Source organism: Callorhinus ursinus, unplaced genomic scaffold (assembly GCF_003265705.2).
Source record: "Callorhinus ursinus isolate GAN/ISIS: 27379988/994484 unplaced genomic scaffold, GSC_fseal_2.0 scaffold3, whole genome shotgun sequence".
In the NCBI taxonomy this organism is placed as follows: domain Eukaryota; kingdom Metazoa; phylum Chordata; class Mammalia; order Carnivora; family Otariidae; genus Callorhinus; species Callorhinus ursinus.
Genome location: NW_027397065.1, coordinates 67,138,045 through 67,147,687, shown reverse-complemented (window position 1 = coordinate 67,147,687; position 9,643 = coordinate 67,138,045). Strand labels below are relative to the sequence as shown.

Here is a 9,643-nt window from a genome sequence, read left to right as displayed (position 1 = left end):
ATTAGCAGATGTTACTTTGCACTATTAGGGAATTTGCTTTATAGATAGACTGTATATGGAAATTGAAGCTCTTTAAACAAAGGTAGAAAGATAGGTTTGTTTCTTAAAATTCTGAAATCCTTAACTTCCTGTCAAACATGGCATATTGAACACATATTTAATCCCTGCAATGTCCAGAAATCAATACAAAGAAGTTTCTAAGAAGTATAAACCCCACAAGAAGAAAGAGTGAAAAAGATAAAGAAAACAAGAGATTTAAACATAATTTTGGAAGATGGAAAATAGGTAATTGAGTGGTCTCTAATTTAACAGAGCAGATAAGTTAAAACTTAAGTCCCAACAGCAAGCAATGCCAAATAAGAGCAGGATAATTTATGCTGCAAAATCTAGAAATGGTGAGAAATTAGAGACACAAGATATCTATGAAAACAGTGAATGTCCTAGAACGAGATTAGCTGAGAAGGTGAATAAAGTCTGTCCCTTCATGCTAACTAAACACCAGAATGTAATAACAAATTAGAAATCAAATATCAAATTTCTCAACAGCGTAAAAAGCTAGATGATAACAGAGCAATGCCTTTCTAACTAAGGGCAAAAAAAAAGAGAGCTCTGTAACCCAGAGTTCAAAACCAAATTATGGTGGAATAAATATATTTTCAGATATGTAAGGTAAAAAAAATTATCTTTGATGACATCTTTCTTAGGAAGCTAATGGAAGATATGGTATAACAACAACAACAACAACAAGACCCAAGAAATATGGGCTATAATATGAGAGAGCTAAAGGGTATTATTTCTGGGATGATGGTATAATGAAGTGCTAGAAAGATGAGGAAGTCCAAGGGTGACAAGAGCCAACAGGTCTAGAGAACACCCTGTCCAGACTGGAGCAAAAGTACAGAGGGTTCTAGAAGGGATGGCTTTTCAAGAAAACAAATTAAAAAAAAAAAAAGAACTGACAGTTTACCTGATGCATTTGACCATATTAAAAAAAAAATGTAGGACTGATTTTAAAATGCATTTGGAGAGTTGGAAAAGAACTAATGATATAGGTACACAGGCAACTACAAAAGAACCAAATAGGAATAAGAAAGAAAGAAAGAAAGAAAAGAAAGAAAGAAAGAAAGAAAGAAAGAAAGAAAGAAAGAAAGAAAGAAAGAAAGAAAGAGAAATGAGAAAAAAGTTATATAAGCAAAGAAAATAATCATAGTATACAACATGGTTCAACAATATTTTCATGGCTATAATAATATAAACACTGAATACTGAACCCATCCAAAAACTGATAAAACTATATAGGGAAAAGGTGGAAGGGAAATGAGAACATATAAGTAGCCCACAAGAGAGATACATGATAGAGTTGTATCATTACATTCTCTGGAGGAAATTAACAGATAATATCTAAAACTGGAAAAAAAAAATCCAGAATGGCAGTATAAACATATCACTTAGGTATACTATAAACAAAGATAAAAGAATTAAAAGTAATTACCATAGGAGAGCAGGAGTCAGAGGTAGGAAAGGGAAAGGAAAAGAACACCATTTCTTCTATAAACTTGTATCAATATTTGTCTTTTAAACTATATATATGTATTACTTTGGAGAATAAAATTATGTTACAAAACAGTAAAATCAAAGAAAAGAAAAGCAGAACAAAATTAAGAAACAAAACATAAAATTTTGAAATCTCCAAATATTGAATATATTATGATTTAGACTTATAGTAAAATAATCCAAAGGTTAGACGGGTTTCTTTAAAAGGAAGGATGTTTTCCTGATTTTTATAAATTGCCAGATTCCTGGCATTTCCAGAGAAGGGATACCATGATAATCAAAGTTCTGATCTAACACATAAACCAGATGACACTACGCCCAAAGCCTGCAGTCCAATGATTTTCTTACATGGAGTCAAGCCACAGTCCTTGGAATAACCATCACCATTCTGGAAGAACTGCACCCCAACCTCCCTGACCTCATCTCCAAATCCATCCCCTTGCTCATTCTACTCTAGCCCTGCAGTATTCCTTGTTTCTTGACCATACCAAGCACATTCTGCTTCAGGGCCTTTGCATTTGCTGTTTCCTCTGCTTAGAATAATCTTCTCTCAGATATATCTGTGGATCTCTCTTCATTTCTTCCAGATCTCCTCTATGACAGAGGAATTCCCTGGCCATTTTCTATAAAATAGTACTTCCCACCTCCCATACATACGTATGTCCCTTTAATATAGTTTTATTTTTCTTCAAAGCCCTTTATCACCACTTGGGCTGATAAGAATGCCTTGAGGGTTAGAGTTGAACAAATACAAAAAAATGAGAGAACTCCAGGGAAGCAAAGGAAACAAAGCTGAAGAGGTAAGCATGACAAGAAATGTTTAAGGGACAGTGAAGAGACCCATCCGACTGATACGGGAATTACATTTGAGAGGTGAGGATGAGACAAATTAGTAAAACAGTTGTGGTCCAGTTCTGGAGAATCTTTATGTCCTATATAATGAGATACATTTGGAAGTTTTCAATCAGGATTTAATATGAAAATATTTTAGTGATATGAGCTGGTACTAATAAATAGGACAGCTGGTACTAATAAACAGGACAGGAAGGAGGTTGGAAGCCTAGCAACCAGTTAGCAGGCAATGGCTCAGGTAGAGATGGTGTCAAATATAACAGAAAGGATGAAAAGAATCAGGACTTCATGACTCACTACAAAAAAAGAAAAAGAAAAGGGATTAATCAAAGAACTATGAGGTTTAAACTTTGGTTTTATTAAGAAAGTAATGATGCCAAAGACTGGAATAAGTATGTCAAAAGATAGAGTTATTTTTGATGAGAAAGTTGAAAGTATGGTTCTGTCTTAATTGTATTTTGGGATGACACTGAGGTTTTAAAGAGGAAATGATGAGCTGGAAAATACAAATATAGAAAAAAATCAGGGCTATCAATTCAGATAGGGAAATTTATCTGTTTAGAAATGATAATTATAGTGAGAGAAGACTTCTGAGAAAGACTGTAAAGAGAGTAGAGTATTTCAGATTGCACCCTGGGAAATGTCACCTTGGGAAACAGGGCAGAAAGAAGAGCCAAGAAGGCAAAAAAGAAGTTGTTGAAGAAGTGAATGAAAAAATAGGCCACTGTAATATTGTGGAAGCTAGAAAAAAAGGAAAATTTCTTAAAGAAGGTGATGCTATGTGGCTTCAAATGCTGCATAAAAGTCAAAGGGAATGACTGAAAAAGTCCTTGAGGTAATCAAGTTTTAAGATACTGAAAAAAAAAGAAAAACAAAAACAAAAATGAATTGCTGCAGACCCTTAACATTTTCTAAGACTTTATTTCTCAGGTTTCCATGATAACATATTACTTATCAACTCTAAAAATTAGGGATTTTAATGTCTACTTGATAGAGTTGTTAGAAGAATTAAATACATTACTATACTAAAATATAAATGGCAAATCTGTGTTCAGATCAGATTCTAGACAAGTGGATAGACACAGTCATTAGATAAATATTCTGGTTATCTACTGTTTTGTAATAAACCATCTCAAACTCCGCAGCTGAAAGGAAATCCAAATGTTTCATTATGATTCTCCCTCATGAGCCTGGGGGTTGATTGGGCTCAGCTAGGCAGTTTTTGCTCAGGGTGTCTTATTTGGTTATAGTCAGACAATGGCTGGGGACTGGAGTCATCTTACGTATCTGGTAGTTAATGCTGGCCTTTGGCTGAGACTTCAGCTGGGATACTGTTCAAAACACCTAGACATGGACTCTCCATATAGCCTGGAATTCCTCACAGCATGGGGCTGGGTTCCAAAAGAAAGAATCCCAAGAGGAAAAGAGACAGATCACCTTATAGCATTTGGCCTTGGATATAAGGTGATATCATTTCTGCCATATTCTATTTGTTAAAAGCAAGTCATTAAGGCCAGCCCTTATTCATGGGAAGAATTAGATTCCACTTCTTGATGGGAAGAATAGCAAAGAATTTGTAGATATATTTAAAACTACCACAGTAAGTGACTTTCTTTTTTTTTCCCCAGGAATGCATATTTATTTATTTATTTTTATTATGTTATGTTAATCACCATACATTACATCATTAATTTTTGATGTAGCGTCCCATGATCCATTGTTTGCATATAACACCCAGTGAATGGGGCACCGGAAGTAAGTGACTTTCTCTTAACCACAGCCTGGCATGTTTTTGTTGTTGTTGTTGTTTTGTGGTTTAGGTTTTATTTTATCATCATAAACTGAACTCTGCAATCCAGCTAGACCTGGGGATAAGGAACCATGGAGCCCGCAGAGATTCTGGCATATTTCGAGCAGGTAGGGGTGGAGGGGTGCTCTCCCCAGCTACAGAAGGAATGGTCTGGTAGTTAAGATAAAACACAAGTCAGATTTATCAGATCTGTCCACAGTCAGCAATGGTGATCTTCTTGCTGGTCTTGCTGTTCCTGGACAGCAATACTCTCCAGCAATACTGGACCCAAAGCACTCCATGGCCTCCATGATGTTCATGCCTTCTTTGACCTTGCCGAAAACCACATGCTTGCCATCCAACCACTCGGTCTTGGCAGTGCAGATGAAGAACTGGGAACCATTCATGTTGGGTCCAGCGTTGACATGGACAGGATGGCAGGACCCGTGTGCTTCAGGATGAAATTCTCATCATCAAACTTCTCCCCATAGATGGGCTTGCCTCCAGTGCCTGAAGTCCCGCACATAAATCCTGGAATAACCCTGTGAAAGCAGGAACCTTTATAACCAAATCCTTTCTCTCCAGTGCTCAGGGCATGGAAGTTCTCTACTGTCTTTGGAACTTTGCCTGCAAACAGCTCGAAGGAGACGCGGCCCAAGGACTCGCCGTCCATGGCAATGTCGAAGAACACAAGAACACGGTGGGGTTGACCATGGCTGGGCTGCGAGGGCGGCTCCGGGGCGGTGGCATCTGCAAGGCGCACAGCCCTGCATGTTTAATGTAAATTCATGCCTCAGCAGGATTATCAACTCTTACAAAGACCTTGGAGAATACTTATGAATATCTGAATCTGTGAATATTAAAACTATATATTCAAAATGTTTACTATATTTAAAAATACAATATTAAGGAGTTGTTGAAGCTCCTTTCTGTTCCCTCCCCTCAGAGGTGGCAGTCTGACCATGGGATGTGGAGGTGGAAGCATGCCCAAGGGCCAAAGAGATGGCAGAGAAGCTGAAAAAGAAACATGAAGCTGAGATCTTGAGGACGTGGCTGGTATGGTTGGAAGACTGGTTAAATACAGGTGAAACTCAGCATGTTAGTAAATATTTTGAGGCTAGAGAAGGGATTTACAAATATAGAAAGCAAGAGTGTTTGAAAATTTTTAGGTCAGTGTGTTAGGTACTGGCTGGGAACTGAGAGTATTGGTGTGCTAGTGGAAACACATTTTTTTTTTAAAGATTTTATTTATTTATTTGAGAGAGCGAGAATGAGAGAGAGAGAGAGAGAGCATACGAGAGAGGGGAGGGTCAGAGGGAGAAGCAGACTCCCTGCTGAGCAGGGAGCCCGATGCGGGACTCGATCCCGGGACTCCAGGATCATGACCTGAGCCGAAGGCAGTCGCTTAACCAACTGAGCCACCCAGGCGCCCCTGGAAACTCATTTTTTAACACACACACATATACATACACATACACATACATAGGTAGTTGTAAAAGCATAGATATATGTGGATGTAAATACATATACAGATACTTTTCCTACCTCTTTCTGCTGAGTGGATCTAGCAACAATACCATCCCAATAACAATAAGCACATTAAACACCAAGATCATCAATTCTAAACATCATCTTTTCCTAAAAGAACCTAGACCTTCTTAGAGAAACAGCTAAATTTCAGCGCTGGGGAAAGAAAGTATAAAGTGAGCCTGGGAGAGCTTGTTATGCCAGAAAAAAAGTCCCTAAAAGAAAAATGCAAGCATGTCAAGTGACACAGATATCAGTTTAAAGTGGCTGTCACAAACCAAATCTGAGACAATTTGAGCACCAAAATAATGATAGTAATGTAAATATGAAATCCATTGAAAAAAACAAGAATCTATACATCTGTACTGATATAAATGAATGAGAGAGAAGGGATATAATGGTTAATATTATGTGTCAACTTGACTGGGCCACACGGTGCCTCGATATTTGGCCAACCATTATTCTGGGCATGTCTGTGAGCGCATTTCTGGATGAAATTAATGTTTGAATTGGTAGACTGAGGACTGCAGATTGCTCTACCTAAAGTGTATGGGCTTTATCCAATCCACTGGAGTCCTGACTAGAAAAAGAAAAAGGACTTGGACTGGAACTTACACCATTAGTAATCAGATTCAGGCCAGAATTATACTATGAGTTCTCCTGAGTCTCCAAGCTTACCGAATGCAGATTGCGGGACTTCTCAGCCTCAGTAACAACATAAACCGATTCCTTATGATCTCTTTATATCTGTGTGTGTGTGTGTGTGTGTGTGTGTGTGTATCTTGCATCCTATTGGGTTCTATTTCTCTGGAGAACCCAGATTAGAACAGAATTTTAAGGATGATTTTTCTGGGTTGATTCGAGGCTTTCCAGAATTGCATCTCTAACCTGATTAAATTTAGAGACACTAATGATTCTATTTCCAGAAGTAAAGATGGCACTGATAGTCCATGATACTATTGGTCTCCTAATCAACCATTTATAAGAAGCAAGAAGCTGAGAAACTGTGCATATTATACTTTTGAACATTTCTGGAAAACTGAGAAATATATTGAGATTTCTGTTGCTCCCAAGTAGCTGGACAAAATAGTGAAAGAAAAGGATGAACTCAGGGATTCAAATTCTCAGCTCAGGCATAAAAAGCTGAAGTTTCTTTGGGTGGTCTGAAAAGAGATCCCTATCTCCAATATTGCAGGACTGAGATTGCTGAAAATAAAACACATAATCTCATCCTGCATCTGGCTGAATTACACTATAATTTGAACACCCACTCTCACAGGGTGTTTACTGTTAAAGTGGGTACACTGATGGGGAAAGAATGGGATCCTGTAAGTTGGAATAAAGATGTGTGGGAAGATTGATGAAGCTAGGGACATTTAGCCCCTAAATTCTGATGAGTTTTCTTTGGCAGTGGAAGAAGCCTCTCCACCCCCTCACAATCAGGAGAAACGGCCTCCCCACCCCTGTAGTAGTGGCTTCCCCACTACTAGTGGTAGGAGCAGCTTCTCCACCCACTCCACCCTCACCCTGCTCTGAGTGAATTAACCCTGCATTGTGTGAGGAAATTGTAATGGCCTCCTCTGATGTAGCTGCCATGCAAGACAATGCTGATTCTCCTCATGATCCACTCCCACAAACCCTCTTTGTTTTTTGACCTATAACTAGACTCATTTGTGTGTGTGTGTGTGTGTGTGTGTGTGTGTCCTGTATGACCTTTAATTAAGTATAAAGACTTCCAATCATCTTCCAATCACATCACGTCAGGGACCATTTTACCCACTGCTCTGTTTGGCTGCCAGTCTCTTGTCTCTCTCTTCAGCAATGGTAAGGCAGATACTCTTTCCACAAGCAAAAGAAATCCATCATTTGTTGCCATTGCCAATAACAAAAATGTTGGAGAGTCAGGTGGCAAAGCTGTTGCCACTGGCATCTTTCACATGAACTACATCAAAAGAACCAGGGTGTCTCTCTCTGTTGGTGATCACACTGATTCTCCCCAGGTTAGCACCTCCAGTTACCATACACAGATTACCAGTATCAAACTTGATTAAATCAGTAATCTTTCCAGTGTCCAAATCAATTTGAATGGTGTCATTCACCTTGATGAGGGGATCAGGACAGCAGATGGTGTGAGCATCATGAGTCACCAGATGAGGGATTCCTTTTGTCCCCACAAAGGTCTTTCTCACTTTGCACAACTTATACTTGTCCTCCTCAGGTGTAATCCAATGAACAGCAAAATGACCCTTCGTGTCATAGATCAGATGGAAATTCTCCCCAGTCTTGTCAATGCTGATGACATCCATAAAACCAACAGGGTAAGTTATTTCAGTTCAGACCTTGCTATCAAACTTAATAAAATGCTGCACAGATCTTCTTTACTTTATCTCCTGTTAGGGCATACTTAAGTCTGTTCCTTAGGAAAATGATGAGAGGGAGACATTCTCTCAGCTTATGGGGACCAATAGATAGATGAGGAGCAAACACACCAGTCAGTTTATCCAGCATCCAATGCTTTTGAGCTGCTACGTGCTTCAGATGCTTCTTGGGACCACAAGCCATGGCTGCACTAGGCACGAAAAGAGGCTATAACTAGACTCATTGCAGCAGGCCCCTAAAGGTGAGGTATGAAGTATAACTCATGAGAAAGTATACTATATTCCAAAAGAACTACTTACGTTTCCTAATTTATAGAGACAGAAATTTGTGGAGCATGTGTGTGAAACAATATTGAGGGTGTGGGATAATGTTGGAAGGAACATAAATTTGGATCAGGGTAAATTTATTGATAAAATCTCACTAAGCAGAGATTCTGCATTTAATGTTGCAGATTGGGGATTTAGGAAAGACTCTCACAGTTTGGTTGGCTGAAACATGGACTAAAATGCGGCCTATAGCAAACAAATTAGAAATGCCAGACCTGCCTTAGTTTAATGGAAAAGGATTCAAAGCCTTAGCAAAATTGGAATGTTGGAGTAAATTTGTCATTTAAGACCTACTCACTCACACTGGGACGGTTTTAAAGGCTTGCCTTTCACCATTACTGTGAGAAATAAATTGTTAAGGAGAATCCTGGCATCCTTGAAGAACTCGATGATAGTTCCTCTCTATAGGTTAGACCTTACAATGGGAACTAGTCACTGAATTGGGAAATCAAAATGCAATGGAAGTAGTTGAGTTTCAGGCAGGCAGGGGCCAAGTAACAGCACTCAGTCACCAAAGACAAGGTTGGCATGGTTATGATAATGGGTGACAGAAACAAAACAGCAATTAGAATAGTCTGATTTACATAAACCTATGGCATTGAGTATTTGATTGTGGTGTTCCTAAAAGTGGAATAGATATTAAAAAAAAAAAACTAAATTCTACTTGATCTGTATAAGCAGAAAAATTCTAGGTCAAGTGAACCAAAGTTTAACCTGAACATAAAAACAGAGTCACAGCCCCTCAATCAATTCCCAGACTTGAGCCAGTTTACTGACCCAGAGGCTGAATGAAGGGGAGGCCGGACAAAAATTTACACTTGTAATATTTCTTCCATCCCTCTTCAAAGGGACCTACAGCTTTTTATCAGGGTAGCTCATTGGGGAAAAGTAAATAATCAAGTCTTTCTGGACTATTGGACACTGGCTCTGAACTGACATGAATTCCAGGAGACGTAAATGTTATTGTAGACCACCAGTCAGCGCAGGGGTTTATGGAGATCAAATGATCAATGGAGTATTAGCTCAAGTCCATCTCATAGTATGCTCTGTGGGTCCTCAAACCCATCCTGTGGTTAATTCCCCAGTTCCAGAATACGTAATTGGAACAGACACACTCAGCCACTAGCAGGATTCCCACATTATTTCCTGACCTGTGGAGTTAGGGCTATTATTGTGGGAAAGGCCAAGGGAAGTCTCTAGAACAAAGTGGCCATGG

General features: G+C 38.8%; 2 pseudogenes; both read right to left on the bottom strand.

Moving 5' to 3' along the window:
- Nucleotides 1-4,399: 4,399 nt before the first annotated feature.
- Nucleotides 4,400-4,909, bottom strand: LOC112819781 (peptidyl-prolyl cis-trans isomerase A-like; annotated as a pseudogene).
- Nucleotides 4,910-7,491: 2,582 nt separating this feature from the next.
- On the bottom strand, nt 7,492-8,290 carry LOC112819780 (small ribosomal subunit protein eS4, X isoform-like; annotated as a pseudogene).
- Nucleotides 8,291-9,643: the final 1,353 nt, after the last annotated feature.